General features: G+C 42.6%; 1 protein-coding gene across 4 annotated transcripts in view; it reads right to left on the bottom strand.

The window, feature by feature from the left end:
* KIAA0232 (KIAA0232 ortholog) overlaps positions 1-5,611 on the bottom strand; it is a 64,361-nt gene extending 58,750 nt beyond the window's left edge. For 2 of the 4 annotated variants that reach the window (XM_063401581.1, XM_063401577.1), the window contains exon 1: positions 4,859-5,611. The gene's annotated coding sequence lies outside the window, so the exon portion shown is untranslated. The remainder of the gene's footprint in view (positions 1-4,858) is intronic. The other 2 variants (XM_063401580.1, XM_063401579.1) reach the window with 1 other exon arrangement.
* Between the last annotated feature and the right edge of the window lie 10,484 nt (positions 5,612-16,095).

Here is a 16,095-nt window from a genome sequence, read left to right on the forward strand (position 1 = left end):
CTTCTCCTTTAGGCTAATAAAACACTTTGTTTTCTTAAAAAGTACATGTGACACAAATTAACAAAGTAACTTCTTGAATCGATCTGTGTATGTTTCACCATGTTTTGCCATTTTATTGTTGATGGTTTTTATCTCAGTCTAAGTCCTGACTACACTAACACTACCTGGAATAACCCTGCAGAGGATAGGGATCTTGCAGCTCCGCTCTGCTGCTCTGATGTTAGAGCTGTGCCATCTTATGACAGGTTGCTTTATTTTTTTCTGGCCTTCAGCTACTCCCAGTCTCTTATCTCCCTTATCTCTCTCTCTGTACTTCCTTCCACAGTCTGTATATGCAAAATCTCATTGGCAGTGCAACAACGTCTCCCTTCAGAATTCTTCTACAACCAAACTAGTCTATCTAACCAAGCCATAAAAACAAACTCACACAACTTAACAACCCACAAAAGGGATAACAGCTCCTCCTTTCCATACAGCACCTTAAACACAAGCACATGAAAATGAAATTTCACTTGAATTCACTCAGTGGTACAGCTGCTAGAAAACGGCATGCAAGTCTCTTTTCTCAATCCTAGCCCAGCACTCTATCCAGCAGACCTTGTTCCTTTGGTAAATTTAATAGGAACTAAAGGAAGATTTTTAAAAGCTGGAAACCCCCCCCCCAAAATTATCAGATTTCATCCATGTTACAATTTACTTTTATTTATTAACAAACCTTTTTGCACAGAGTATAAAATTTCACATGCAATCCTTTCTAGAATAAGACCTAGAAAGTTACAGACACAAGTAACATTAGCATAGACTGCTAATTGAAATATCTTCCTCAATACAGCAAGACCCAGCAAAAAAAATTTTAAACATTCCCCAAATTATATTAAAAGTGAAAATCACTACAGCAAGTCTGAGCACAGACTTAGCAGGATATAATTAAACTGTAACATGTAATATCAGAACCGAAAAAATGAATTTAAATACATCATAATTTAAATTTCCACACTAATATAGTTAAACTATTACATGCAATATCACAAGAGTGAAAAATGAATTTAAATACTTCATTATTTAAATTTCCACACTACTGCCTCAGAAATAAATCTCTTGGAAAGACAGGTTCCATATGTCCTCTTTGGTATCAAAGTTATGAACACAATTTAGATGCAAAAACAATGTATAGTATTATGCAGGTAGATCCAAACATCCTGCACATGAAATTATAAAGGAAGTAGATTCTTAAAAATTTAAAATACTCAGTAGTTTCCAATAAAGCTACAGAAATATCTGCTAGTAAGAAGTCTGTGAAAGAATAATCTTTGTACTGAAAGTTTAAGCTATTCAACCCTTCCCCCCACCCCCAACCACCTCTGTGGGCCAATAAAACAGATATTCAATCTCTTAACAGCCATTAAAAATGTACCCAACAAACTTTCAGGAAAGTAGAGCAAGATGCTTTTTTGTAAAAATATTATAACTAGCTCGTCTAGATCTTTTTCTACTAAAACATTCTGACAGTCCCACAGTTACTTCTGACTAGAAAAATCTGCTAAATTATTTCCAAATTACTAAAAAACACATAATTTTCCTTCCAATAAGACAATTTTCCCTTTATCTGTGTATTGAAATTTTTATTTTGTATCATGCAATTGACTTAAGTTGGAAAAAAATTCTTGGGGCGGGACTATGGGGATGGGCAAACACAACTCATTTCTGCAATTACATTTACAAATTACCCAACCAGCCCGACACTTTTCTTGGAAAAAATGAAGGATTCCAATCTCTGTTCCACGAGACAGAAGAATATCCTAAAAACAGAGTATCCCAATAAACAGAACATATTAAACAGCTTCTACAAGATAATTTGTATTCCAAGCTCCATTAGCAATGCAGATAATGGGAATATTTCCTGCTGCCTCTCCAACTCTACAGGAATTTTAAGTCCTATTGCCTTCACCACATTCTGATTTACCAGACATTGCTGCCTATCCCATTATAGTACTAAATGGTTACTTTTAGTTATTAGCTATTGCTTAAGGAGGCAGCAAACTCAGACACAATTTTGCTAGGATTCTAGCTAAGTATATAAAGCGTCTATTCTGACTCTACAACACCATGCCTAAAACCCAGTAAAATTCCTCAAGAAAAATCACCTGTGCAACCTCTTGGTTGCTTCATTCCCCTTATTCACCTAGAAACAAGATGCTCAAGATGGACAAATAATGAAGTTTTGAGCAGTATCTAGATCTTCCTCTGTCCCTATTCCCCCTAGAATGCACAGCAAAGTAGCAAAGGAAAATGCTGACATCATTTTACCCCTATGGAATTTCTCTTACTTGAAAGAATAACAAATAGCAACAACAACAAAAACAGTGAGGAATGCTGGAATATGCCTATGAAACAGGCATAACAAGGTGAGAGAAGTCCAAGGCCTCCATTTTTTCTTCTTGGGTCACATATAGATCTCTTTGGCCCTTACTTTCCTTCCAATTTCACTGCTCATGAGCAGAAAAGCTGGAGGGTCATATACCCAACCCAAATTTGCAAAATCCACGGACTCAAAGGATCTTAATCCCAACAGTGCCCCAAACAGACAGATAAAGTTCTATTACTGTACAGGTGTTAATATCTGCCAAGCAGAACATGGCAGGGACATACACTGCTGAGGCTTTTAATAGCCTCTCGCAGGATTTCCCCTATAATTGTCAAGTCTTTGAAAATAAATAACATTATGAACATATACTACTCATTTCATTCAAGTCACCTATTTTATTCAAGTCATTTATTCATCTCCTCTTATATTTCAACGATGAAAAGAAGATTTTGATACCTATATGATATGCTTCATTGACTGGAAGAAAATGATTCTACACTACCATTTTAGCATATCCATACGAACAAGAAACAGCAGATGGAGGATTAGTACAAAATAAAATCTGTACAGTTACATGTCAAGTAATAATCAAGTTCCATGTTATTTACTTTTATAAGGCATAGTTTTGTCTTAAATAATAAAGAAAAATGTCATTTACAGACTCTCATGGATTGTGAGGAGCTTGCAATACCTAGGGTTTAAGCACTGCAGTGAAGTACTTTGTTTTACTCAATTATCTACTGAATCATCACGAGTTCACTTCTGACAGCTAAGAAACCAAAGTTGATCAGCAATTCCCACTTCATTCCAGGAACACAGAAGAAATCTATGGTGTACAACAGAAACTATGAACATTTAAAAGGGCTTGAATAAGGAAAAGCAACTACACATAGCACAGAGGCCTCTGATCCCAAGCTTATAAATTACAGCCCAAATCACTAATATACAGAAAGCATCAGAATACAGGAATGTGTTTCATTTGAAAGGAAGGACAAGCAAATCATACTATTTTCACCCTTCAGATCAGTATCAGGTACTGCAATGAGTAATTAAAACAAAGACAAGACAGAAAAAAAAAGCACCGCACTTTGGCTTTTCTCAAAGTTTCGTAAGACGACTCAATACGTGTATACTTTTAATCGAGAAGACACGAGGAGGAGATGGAAACGAGTTTGCCGGAGCGAAGTGTCAGTTCGTGTCACTTCTGCATTCAGCTGTAACCTTCGCCAAACCTTGTCCCCCACCCCGCCCATCGCCCGCGAGAGGCCGCGGCCGGCGGTCCCGCCCCAGCGCCGCCCGGCTCCCGGCGCCCATAGGATGCGCCTGCCGTCAGTCTGCCATCAGCCCAGCTCCGCCTCCTCACACAGCAGCAGCCCTAGCCTTCCTATCCGCCTTTTGCCTTCAATAGGCCCTAAAGGACAATGCTGCTGGAAGGGGAGGAAAAAAAAAAAAAAAAAAAAAAAAAAAAAAAAAAAAAAAAAAAGAGCGAGCCCCGCCAGATCGGCCCCCGGGGCAGCGCTGTAATGCCGCGGCTCAGCCGGGGCGGGTTCCATCGGCCCCAGCTCCCCCTCCCCGGTGCGCGGGCGCTGCTGCGCTCTGAACGCTCGCACAGGATGAAAGGTCACGGCGCGAGCAGCGGCCGGGCCCGGCAGCGGCACAATCCCGTCACCTCAACCTCGGGGTCAGGCGGGGCAGCCGAGGCGCTGCCCGGATCGCGATCTCCCTACTCCGACCCGCCGCATCCTCCGCTTTCCCATTTGCCGGCACCCGGTGACACCGGCGCGGGCCGGCACCCGCGGCGGGTGGGTGCTGGGTGCCGCCTTCCCCTCCCTCCTTCTCCTCCTCTGCTCCCGGGCGTGACCCGGCCCGAGGGCACCGAGCTCCCGCTCCAGGCTGGCGCCTCCCTCCCGGCCGCGGCGCAAGCCGCTCACCTGGCGCCGGGTCCCGCCGGGGTGGAAGAGCGCGGAGCCGGCGGCAGCCAGGGAGGGCTCGGCTCCCCTCCCGGGCAGCGCTCTGACCGGGGCCCCCGGCCCCGCCCCCGAGCCCTGCCCGCCGCCGGCCGGCAGCCGCCCCCCGCCCGGCCCCCGGCGCTCCTGTCACCCCCTCCCCGGCCCCTTCCTCCCGCGCCCCCGGCACGCTCCCGCCGCGCTGCGCCAGGCGCAGGCCAGGAGCGGGACGCGCCGTCCCGGGAAACCATCCTCCCGGCGGGAGCAGGCCCGGCCCCGCAACTCCTCCTCTTCCCGGGCTGTTAGCGGAGAGGGCAGGGATGCGCGGGCCTTCCCGGCCGGGCCCCGAGCCGCCGGCCCGGCGCTCCCGGGGCTCCAGCCCGTCCCAACGCAGCGGCGGGAAGGAAGCGGGGGAGGGGAAGGGCGCCCGCCGCCGCCGCCTCCCGGCTCCGTCCTCCCGTTCCACGGGCAGGGCGGCTGCCAGTCTCCCTCCCTCCTTTCAGCTCTGCCCCTCCCTCTTCTCCCCGGGCCCGCGGCGGGCATTTACCTGCCGTGGCGGCGCAGAGCGGGGCCCTGGGGCCTCTGGCAGCCGGAGGAGGCGGCGGACTCCGTCCCGCTGCTGCCGTCCCCGAGTGAGGCGGGCGGGACGGAGCCGGGACCTGCCCCGGGAGGCGTTACGTAAACCGGCGGCGGCGGCGGTTCCAGCGCCACGGGGAGGGAGGAGGGAGGGAGGGGGCCGGGCCGGCCGCTCCGTCACCCGGCAACGGGACTCAGCGCCCCGGCGGACCGCGCCGCCGGCTCCGCCCCGTATCCCTCCGCCCAGAGGGCGGCCCGGATCCCCGATCCCAGAGCCGTGGGGCTGCGCCGGGCGGGTGCGAAGGCGCCTTCCGGCATCCAGCCGGCGGGCGGGGTGCGAGGGAGGACGGGACCGGTGCGCTCGGTCCCGCACCCGTCCCTCTCCCTATCTCTGTGGTCGCCCGTCGGCCCGCGCGCCGGCGAGCCGCCGTCATGTCAGGGCCGCGGCGCAGGAAGGGCGGGGGGCGGAGGGGAAGTGTCCTTTGCCCTGGTTGTACAGCCTCCCGCCCGCGCGGGCAGCGCCGCCGGCCGCCTGAGAGGAGGAGGCGGGCCCGGCGCTCCGGAGGCACCGGCGGGCGGCGGCGGCGGCGCTCGGCCGGGAGAGCCGGCCCCGGAACGGCCGGGCAGGGCAGCAGTGCGCGGGAGGGAGCGGGGGATAATGATGGAGCGTAGCGGTGTTTGTCATGTGAGGTCCTTTTGAAATGCTGAACGACTCCGAGGGCAAGGTTAGCAAATAAAAGTTTATTTTACTGCGCAATGAAAGCCCGTCTGGAAGAGAAGTCTGTTGGAAGATTGTCAGCATGGAAAGTCGGGTTTAGTAGGTGAGCTCCTCGGGAGCCGCAGAGATTTTGTTCCAATTGATTAAATGCCAGTTTAATCACAACTGTTTACACAACCGTGGAGTAATGAAAGGGCAGCATTTTTAGCATAGTGGATGGGTGAAAATGGGCCACTGTAAGGCTGAAAATATGACAAGACACACCAAAGTACTCGTTAAGCTTCTTAATTGGGAAGATAATGACGCCCTTTTCAGGTATACACTACCACCCCACATTTCTCAAATACGTGAGCACATATGGGCCTAAGGAAAGTGAACATTATGTAAGATGATAAAATAAGTCTTCTGTCAGTGTAATCCTGAGGTTTTCTTCCCTTTGTTCACTGCTCAACGTGTGGCTCCTGGAGTTGGAAAATGCGGTATGTGATCCGTGCTGGCTCACACTGCTTCTCCTGTGCACAACATCTTCCGTCACTGGAACCAAGATTGCCTTCTGCAAACATGATCCCCCAGTTCCGGATATAGTCCCAGTTAGGCTTTTCAGCAAGTTAAGTCTGTATATAAAAAATACATCTCATAAGAAACATGAATGCAAACACTGCCTCCCAGCCTGTATACTCATTTCCTGATACAGAGCAGCATTATTTTTGTGTTAGGCAGGGTTTGCCAATTTTGAACATCCTTAGTGCCTAATTTAGTCATAAATCTGATTTAGGCTAGCCAAAAGTTAAGTATGCAAGATTGTGTAGCTACATGAACTACCAGCATTCCCTTAAATGCTGCTGAGGCAGTAATTAATGTCATATGAATGTACAGTTAATCAGTTACTTTCTCCAAAACTTGCAGGGTATTTTGGGAGAAATCTAAAGAAAAAGTAGTGCTTTAAACTGTGTGAGAAAAGGACAGAATTGTTCTCTGAACCGTTTTATTACTGTTCAATTTATTTTCTTGTTATGAAAAGCTGAAGCTGAACAGCTTTGGGGGAAAAATCCTGCTGACTGTTTTCTGCTGAGTCATTCCCCGGGTTTATCAGAAGCATTTCACCACCACTGTAACACAACTCCCACCAATCACAATCAAATCTCCTTTTGTGCAGGAGCTCAGAATTTGTATTCCTCTTTTCAAGGTAGAATAAAATATACTAAAATATGGGGCACCTGGGATTTGTCTGTAGTAGCAATCGGCACCTATTTAAATCAATCTCCATACAGTCTTCTGCACATATCCTCAATGTATTAGTAATGTATATCATCAATATGAATCCACTTACTCTATTTCAGCCTTTCTAAATATTTTTTCTCTGGAAGCTCTGTAGAAGGAGCCGATGCTCAGAACACTGGTGTTCTCCTAATGGAGCAAGTCAGAGCATGGAGGCCAATGACAGATTATTCTGAATATTCACGTAGTTGCTGTGTGACATTTCAAATTGACAGTTCTGGTTTTGTGGTCAGATCTCAGGAATCCTGACAGTGGAACTTTTTTGTTTGTTGGTTTTTGTTGGCTTTTGTTTTCCTAACAACCAACCCAGTTCTGATCTCCATTTGGCACGCATTTTGGAAACAGCTGGTACATGACCATATGCCGTGCTGGCACTGCTGTGAGCTTATTTCCCACTTGTCCTCCTGGTCAATCAGAGTTGCTCCATGTGCTGAAGGACAGCTGGTCCCTTGGCATGCAAAGCAGCTAATGAACTTTTCCTCCAAAAAGCCGCAGGGATAGAGCACATGAGCTGCAATCAGTGTTTTTTCCTTTCTGAAGTGCTATTGAAGATGGAAGTTTCCTATGGGGACCCTGTGTTATTGCCTCTGTGTGACAACCTGCACCCTGTAGAACAACTATGTGGGTGTGCATTGTGGGTGACAGCACTTGTTTGGAAAATGAAGGCTAAATGATCTGTGTTGAAAAGAATGCTAAACCACAACTGAGTGACTGATGGACTTGTGCCTTTAGCTGTCAGCCTCAGCAAGTAGCACCATTTCCCTTTTTCATTGTGATCTCCGGTGAAAGGGTCTCCAATAAATTTCTAAAAATGTATCCATTTCATCATAGAGTATTTTTTCCTTCAAGCAACCTCCTGAAGGAGAAATTGCACAGCAGTTCAGTATTACATAGCCACAGCTTGTAATCATTTTATTGTCAGCCATTCCACTTACTTCCTTAAATTTAGTCAGCTTATAATATTCCCTAAAATTTCCTTGTAGGTACAATAAAAATCCCCTGATTTTCCCTGAGCAGGGATTATGTATCAGTTAACTTTGAAAGTCATGATAAACAATCATTAGACAATCCTCTTGTTCACAGTTCATAAACTGTTCATATGAAATGCTTGATAAAAACAATTTGTCCAATCAGCATTTTAGAAATGGAGATACAGTACAATTTGTGAGGGAATATATAGTTTAAGAACTTAAAAGATCATCTAAGTGTGCAGGATCTAAATATACATATAAATTCATAATGTATTCTTAAAATCTAGAAAATGGATGGATGGTAATGTAAACAGAAACAGGGAATATCCAACAGACTCGTGATGAATTTTATTTGAAATCTTGATGCACAGATTCAAATTATAATTATCTCTTTGAAACTACTTTTCTTAATTCCATGAAGGCTTGCCTAACTTTTTAACTTCTTTTCAGGGTCCGTTTCAGGTTTTTAGCAAAGACATTCACACCTCCCAGAAGTAATAACTCGGTTCAAATGACACATTCAAAAGGCATTCCTCAGCACTAGATCAGGTTTCAGATTCCTTTTTACTGCTCCCTCTTTCCTAATAATATCCCTGTGCAGTGAAAAACCCAAGCTGTACATACCCACAGGATCAGAGGACCACTCTGCTGTCAGCATCAAGGACCTCATCTGCTGCAGTGAATGGAATGTGACATTAAATTTTAGTGGGGCTTTCATTAGGCCACAGTTCAACCCTTTTCCTTTCAGACTTCTCCCAAAGAGGTTTCAATATCTGTAACAGGAACACACCAGCATGATGAGCTTGGAAGATCTGAGTCACTTGAAAAATCAATTACATAATTCAAAGTAAATTTATTTTCTGCTTAATGCAACTTGATCACTATAACCTCAAAATGTATTTTTGTTTTCTTTGAACACAAACTGTGTGTAGGAAACTGTCACAGAAACTACAAGTCAGGCAGTGTTGTTCTGTAACAAATCTCTGGGCTAGCTGTTGGTATTTCTTTAGGACTCTACTTTTTAAAAAATTATTCTGCTTCAGTGTTACTCTTAGCCTTTTTCATCCTGCAACACCAACAATTGAGAAACCCTAATAATACCTTGAGAAACCTTTGAGCAGCCCAAAGGAGTACATGAACAGGACTCTGTCTCAATATGGTACTCTGTGCATACAACAGACCACCTGAGGTCTGTTGCAAAAAGTACTGAGAACCATGATAATTGTCTGCAGGAGTTTGGACAAACAGACAAGCAGTACAAAAAGATAAAAAATATGAAAATGTTACACTACATAATGAATGTAAAGGTCCAAGTATCTAGATACAGCATTTGAAACCATGCACCAAGGAATAACTTTCACTTGTGGCATGATGAAAGGACTACAGGAAGTCCAGTGTTACAAAAATGAAATAATTTTCACAAGTGATGAAATACAAAGCAAGTATTACATGCAATTGCATTTTAAGGACAGTTAGTCACCATTAAATAGACCAGTGTCTCAAAATCTGATCATTTTTTGCATATGTAGAAGAATTTGATGTCATAATGAGGTATGAATTTAATTGCATTGTATTTGTTGCTACATCAGCTATTGTCAAGCTATTAAGTTAATTACATGTTAAGTTTTAAACTAGATGAAACACATTATGACATCTGTTTTTTCCTATATACTACAGCCATTCCAGAATTACCATGTTGGAAATGTCTGAGGTTTTGGCAGCTCACTGTCTTACAAATAGTTCATGAATGCAATTAAACATCCTTGAGTAGCCTGCAGCATCAGCATCCAATCCTAGCCTTGCTCATCAGAGATACAATATTGTTCTACATTAATTCCACCTTTTTTTTTTTTTTTTTCCAGATATTGGCTGTATTCTCAGTCAGTGAAAATGCTGAAAGCAGAGTTGAATGCATTCTCATAGCTGACAATCTGGCCACAGATTTTGGAATGAATGTACTACCATCTTTATTAGTGATCTATATAAAATGAAAGGGGAAAGAAACACTTGAAATTTTATTGAGTTCCTAAAGCAATTGCACTGAAGGTACTATTTTTTTTTCCTTAGCGTTTTCTTAACAAGATATTCTGTTGCAGACCCTGGTAATAGAAAAGTATTCCTTTGTGTATTATTGGCTTATTGTCCTGGCACTTTGACATTATGTTTTGACTGATCAAAAAGTTTTCTTATCTGATCCTGTAGTAAAAAACTGCAAAGCAAAAAGGTTGCATGCTTTCAGATGCCTAAAAAACCAAAAAAAAAAATCTCAAACTTGGTTTGAAAGCTGAGAGTTGAAAATGAAGGAATCTGTATTTGACTTACAGACTGTAATAATAGGATTATTATTGTTGTTTTTGATAATAAAAATGTTGATATTTTTATATGTGTAAACTGTTTTATCTGTATGGGAGCAAAAGGCAAATGCCCATTGCTGCTTTCTGATAGAACTGATAGGCTGGGAAGTGCTGCCATTGGAAATAACAAATTCTGTAGATATCAAAGGACTGTGAAGAGTGGCTGATTAATACCAGTAGCCATTACAAAGAGTTCATATAGAAAAGGAGAGAAAGTCAAGTTTCATAAAAGCAGCATTTAAAAATGACTATTGAATCCCCACCAAATATACTACTATTTTGATATTAGGAGAAAAAAATTGGCAGAACATGCAGAGCTCTAGTATCTGCATTTCCAAAGCTGTAGCTGCTCTAGGAAGAGATTTCTAGCTGGTGTGATTGACTACAGGGCTGTCAGCCTGAAATAGAAACCATTTGAGCAGCACGAGAGAAGGAGAGGGTATTTTTCTGTCAAGAAGCAGCTAATATTTCAATATTTTGCAGCTAGACTTATATGCTCTCAAAAGTATATTTCATGGTATTTTGGCTTGTAATTCTAACTGAATTAGATTAGATGCTCATTTAAAGAGTTACTCATTGGAACTTGTTAACAGGAAGAAAACTACCTCACTTTCTAAGGCCAGTTTATCTGTTTATGCTAAAAAGGTGTTTTCTCTCAAGAGAGTTATTGGCTTTGGGATGAAAACTGCTTGTTTTCTGGTTACATTAGGATTTTTTTCATCAAAATAAGGTTGTCTTTTGAGTTTGTCTTTTGACTATTTCAATATAAACTGTGAAGAAACAAAAAAGCAGGCATAGCTTAAACTGGATGAAATAAAATTGCTGTCTTGGTGTTAAAACACCCACACATTTTGGCAGTTGAAGAGGTCATGAAATAAAGGAACATTTAAATGCCTGAACCTAGCCAGCTTTTCCAGGTGTAGAGCATTCATTTGTAGGGGCCATTTCCCCTAAGAAAGTATTTTTTTTTCTCTGAGGCTGACTGCAGGTCATGCTGTGTTCCCATTACATAAGGGGGAGGCACTAAAGACTGAGCTAATTAAGCTATGCAGGGTGGTATATCAGAGGAGCATATTAGATGGCAGGATTGGGCCACAAGTACAGATCACAAATGGGAGTATAATCCTACGAGATGGATCACTTGCACATTGTTTGTTAAAGGGGTAAAATGAATGCAGTAACATTAAATAAGAGAATAGTTTATTTCTCAGAATATTTTCCTGCTAAATGTAAAGGTCAATATTCATGGCATTGAATAAGAATTGATAGCCAGGGCATCACTTCTGGCTTATTGCAATGTTTTGATTTTATAGATTTTTATTCCTGGGAGCATACTTTCAAAATGCATGTGCTTCTGTACAATGAACAGTATTTGACTTTGAACTTTTCCAGGTAGGAAATCATATCCTTGAGAAGCAAGATGAAAATTCTGTGCTTCACTGTTGTGCATAAAAGTGATTTCTGTATTTGGAATTGAAGTATTGCTGTGGCAAAAAATATTAGGACAACATTTCTTCCATAGGAAATGAAAAACTATAAGGCCCTGTAAAAAGGAATTCAGGGCACCTGTGTGAGGCACCAGCTTCTCTGCTCTGACTGCCTACGTCTGCCAGCTGATCCAGCACTCCCACATGCTGAAACGGAGCTCTGCTTAGAGCTCAGCAGTGCAAAACATTTTTGAGAACCATCTGAAGAGTCAGCAGGTTTGACTTTGCTAGAACGAACTCTTGACACCGAGACATTTTTACAAGTAAGTAGGAGCCATGAGAGGCTCCCACTTCACATCCACATGACTGTTCTTTCTTCCCACTCCTTGCAGCCAGTGTGGCTCCATCCAGGTTTCCTGTCAGGGATGGTTCTTGGCTTGTGCTACCTCCTGATGGTGCTAGGCAGCTGTTGGCCAGCTGTGCTAACAGTTAAATACTGTGTAGTCCTGACAAAGGTACCTGTTCATTTGGGCATTTGTCCTGGAAGACAGAAATGTTTTTTATAGGTCTAGGTCTAGAACCTTTTCAGTCTTGAGTTAGCTGAACCCACAGATTCTGATTTTCCCAAGGAATGAGCAAATGATAGAATGCCCAATGCATCCCTCTTATTGCAGCTATGCTATTGTTCAAAAAGGAAAGACAGAACCAAGAAGAATAAAAAACCAGACCCAAAATGCCTTTATCTTGTTGCTGAAGATCCTCCTTTGAAATGACAAGTCCTAAGGTCTTGGGATTTAAACTCTGTTTCCATTTTTATATATTCAGTTTACCCAGTTTTGCAGTGCAAACTGTGAATGCTGTCTCTATCTCACGAGTGAGTTACTGAGAGTTGAAAGGAGGGAGATGTAAACCTCATCCCAAGCTCTTCTCTACACTGCTGCTTAGAGCTGTCTTCTGGAAGAGCTCAGTCCCCATGCAGGATGAGAGTGCTAATGTCAGCTGGGAGTACTAAATGGAACTTGAGCTAAATTCAGAGCTACTCAGGGATGCTAGGTGTGGGAATGGCCTCTCTGGGGATGAACTTAGGCATTTCTTTCTCAATTACAGCTTTAAGAGTTCAGTTTGGGATACTTCTAAGTATCTGGGGGGTGGAGTTTATATAAATTTTGAAGTGCCATATGGAGACTCTAGTAAACTCCAAGCTCTTCCATGGATATTAGGTGACCTGAATGGCCCTCTTGGATTTTAGACACTGTGCAGGCTGGAGCTGTTACAAAACTGACAGGAAGACCAATGAGCAGAAACAGGCCCTTATAACTGAAACATGTTTTTTGCCCTCTCATCTTCAAGACATGCACATTTGGAAAAGTAAAGAATGCAGTTTCCCTGCTTACAATCCCCCAATTTTAAATGAGGGAGTAAATTCCTGTAGGTTGGATTCAACTCCTTAAGATATTTGATACATTTTCTGTGCGTTTGTGCAGTTTTCCTTCTGTGAATGAATTTATCCATATATATGATACTATAGTCCATGTTCCTTGTTTCACAGATTCATCACCAACTGCCTGGTAATGCATCATGCAGTGAAAGTGAGGCATTCAGCTGCAATTTCTTTTCAGCAAACTCGTTAATTGACTTTTCTAGACAGTCACTGCTTGTCATTTTTGTGACAAGGGAGTCTTGGAAATGGTTACATGAGCTAGCAGTAGAAAGTACTTCCAGTGTACATTAAAAGCACTGCCTCATTGGTTTTACAAAGAAAATCCTAGCAATAGCTGAGCTGAAATTTAATAACTGCCTGGTTTCACTGCTGCTGCTGGTCTCATCCAAAGTCAATGGTAAGTGCTTACGTTTTTTTCTGATTGGTCTCAACTTTGGAGTGTGTGATTGTTTGCATTAACTATTCTGCTTTGTACAGAATTATGTACAGTTCTGACACAGATCTACAGATGATAACAAGCTCCCATGATTTGATATTTTTTTTTTTTAACTGTAGAGGCAGAGAACATTTTAATTGCTTACCACTCCATTTCAGGGGTTCACCTGAGTCTCACTGGGGGCAGGCAGGTTTTGGTTTATGCAGTTGTATTTTAAATCAACGTTCTTCTTTACTTGTGATGTGGATTTAGGGGGGATTTTCTTTTAATTCCATAATGATTAGATTCTCCAGTGTACTGGTCTTATTTTTCAGGGTGGTAAATTTTGTAATGTCAGCTGCAATTATATTCCTTTGGCACACCTATCATTAGTATACACACAAGGCACTGAAGGTGCCCATTATTTTCGGGTAACAAGTAATCTTGTTCCCGCTTAACTTGAAATACATTGTTCTCTGTATCCTAATTTTGGCTTTTACAGTTACTTGCTTAATTGCATTTGGATTACTCTGCACCGTGTTTTAATACATCATATTTAAAAGCTGCAAGATAAAACATCACCACAAATAGAAGCATAGATGTAGTCACAATGGAAACATTATGGCAGCTATAGAGATTGACATGATTTACCACCTGTCAGGAGTTTGTCATCACTGGCACAGGGGACAGTAGGGTGCTGCTGTGCTGGTAAAAGCTCTGTCTTTCCACTGGTCTTACCAGCCTCTCAGACAACCCAGGACTGAATAGTGAGGTTGTACCAAAACATTTCTGCACTCACTGGAACGGTGACAGAACCCTCTACAGACAGGGTCTTGTTATTACTTTATAACTTTACTTTATGTGAAAAACGTGAGGTGATTAATTCATGTTCTTATGGTAAATTGGAAAATTATAAAGCTGTATAAATTTATATCAGGTAAAAGTCTATGTTTTAGGAGGTTTCTCCATTCAGAAGGGAACAAAAGACTTTGCAGCCTTCTCAAGTATTGGGAGGGGACCTGTTGAGATGAGCCGGTATCAGCAACTCACACCTCGGGAGCCACCTTCACAGACCATCCAGCAATATCACCCATATCTCGAACATTCATCAACTATAAGGATCCATAGAAACTGAACATTAACACATGGACTTGGGACGGGAGCTCTTTTCAATCCGACCTGAGATGAATTTGGGTTTGAATAGCTAACCAAGAAACAAAGGGAAATATGGGGAAATATTGCCAGAGGCAGAATAAAGAGTATAAAAACCAAGCCTCGAACATGGCAAATTCGTGTACCCAGCTAGAGACACAGACGGCCAGGGTCTATGTCTATGGGTCACCCTTGGCTCTTTTTCCCCGGGAGAAACTCTGTCAAGTAAGTGTCGCTGTTTGTGGGGGGGGTTTTTTATTGCTTAAAATTCTGTAATTTGATTCCAAATTTTGTGATTTGAATTTTTAATAAACCAAATTATTGAATTTGGTAATAAATTGTCCTGGCATTTATAACACTTTATAATATCTTATTATATTACTGCAGCAGCATCCCATTCCTAGAAGGTGAAAAGATTTTTGGAGGTTCATGCTCCTGCATGCTCCACTTTTTTAACCCTTGAGCTGCTGGACAAATATGCCCCTGTCTCCTTGCCAAGCAATGGCAAATCATTCCTTCATGTGGGAGCAGCAGCTTCTGCTGAGATTCATACACTTCCTGAGTTAGTAATTTCCTTTCATTTCCAGTCCAAGACTGTACAAGATGGTGATGGTGATGTGGCAGGAGTAGTCTTGTGGGCTGTATTTGGCTGGAACAACACCAATGGTAGTGTATAATAGTAGCAGACAGCACTGGTTGCTGTTTGCAGTGGCTGAATGTCTTGGTAAGAAGTTATTGTAATGCCAATGAAAAAAAATAAGTTTCATAATTTATCTCTTTGGGAAGGTTTTACCACATACAACTGTGAATGCTCCTTTCATCTTGCACTAGGGTTGTTTCTTGACTTGAGTCCCTTTTCTATGTCCTAAGACAATCAAAAGAGCCGTTTGTATACCTACAATATAAGGCGCTTCTCAAGAAGCCACCACAGAATATTTCCATTTATATGATATTGGAAAACCTGCTTCTGAAGATTAAGCATTAGTTAAAATACTTAGGCTGAACAATGTGGTGTACATTTGGTTCTGTCAGATCAGAATGCACCCTGTAAATCCCTATGCCTGGAAGTTCCCTGTGGAAGGGCCACATGAGCTCTGTCACATTTCAACAGAATATAGCAAATATGGAATGTTCTGATAGTCTTCCACCTTCAGCGTGCTGACAACTTGGTTGAGGACTCTAGAAAGCACAGAATAACATTGATGCAGCCAATTTGCAGACAGAAAGATGTCAGATAAGGTGCTACACAGACATTAATCTATGTTTACTTGGTTAATATACGCAAAGTCCTTATTTCCCTAGAAAGAAGAAAATACTAAAGGTGTTGCAAAGCTTGTTGCAGAGGTGCATAAAACTGAAAGAAGAAATCCATCAATATACATGCTACTACATATTTGTGTCTATAAATTATATGAGTTTTTCAGCAAGGAATGGTGAATGGTACATCTCTGC

This window comes from Prinia subflava, chromosome 7 (assembly GCF_021018805.1).
Source record: "Prinia subflava isolate CZ2003 ecotype Zambia chromosome 7, Cam_Psub_1.2, whole genome shotgun sequence".
Taxonomy (NCBI): Eukaryota; Metazoa; Chordata; class Aves; order Passeriformes; family Cisticolidae; genus Prinia; species Prinia subflava.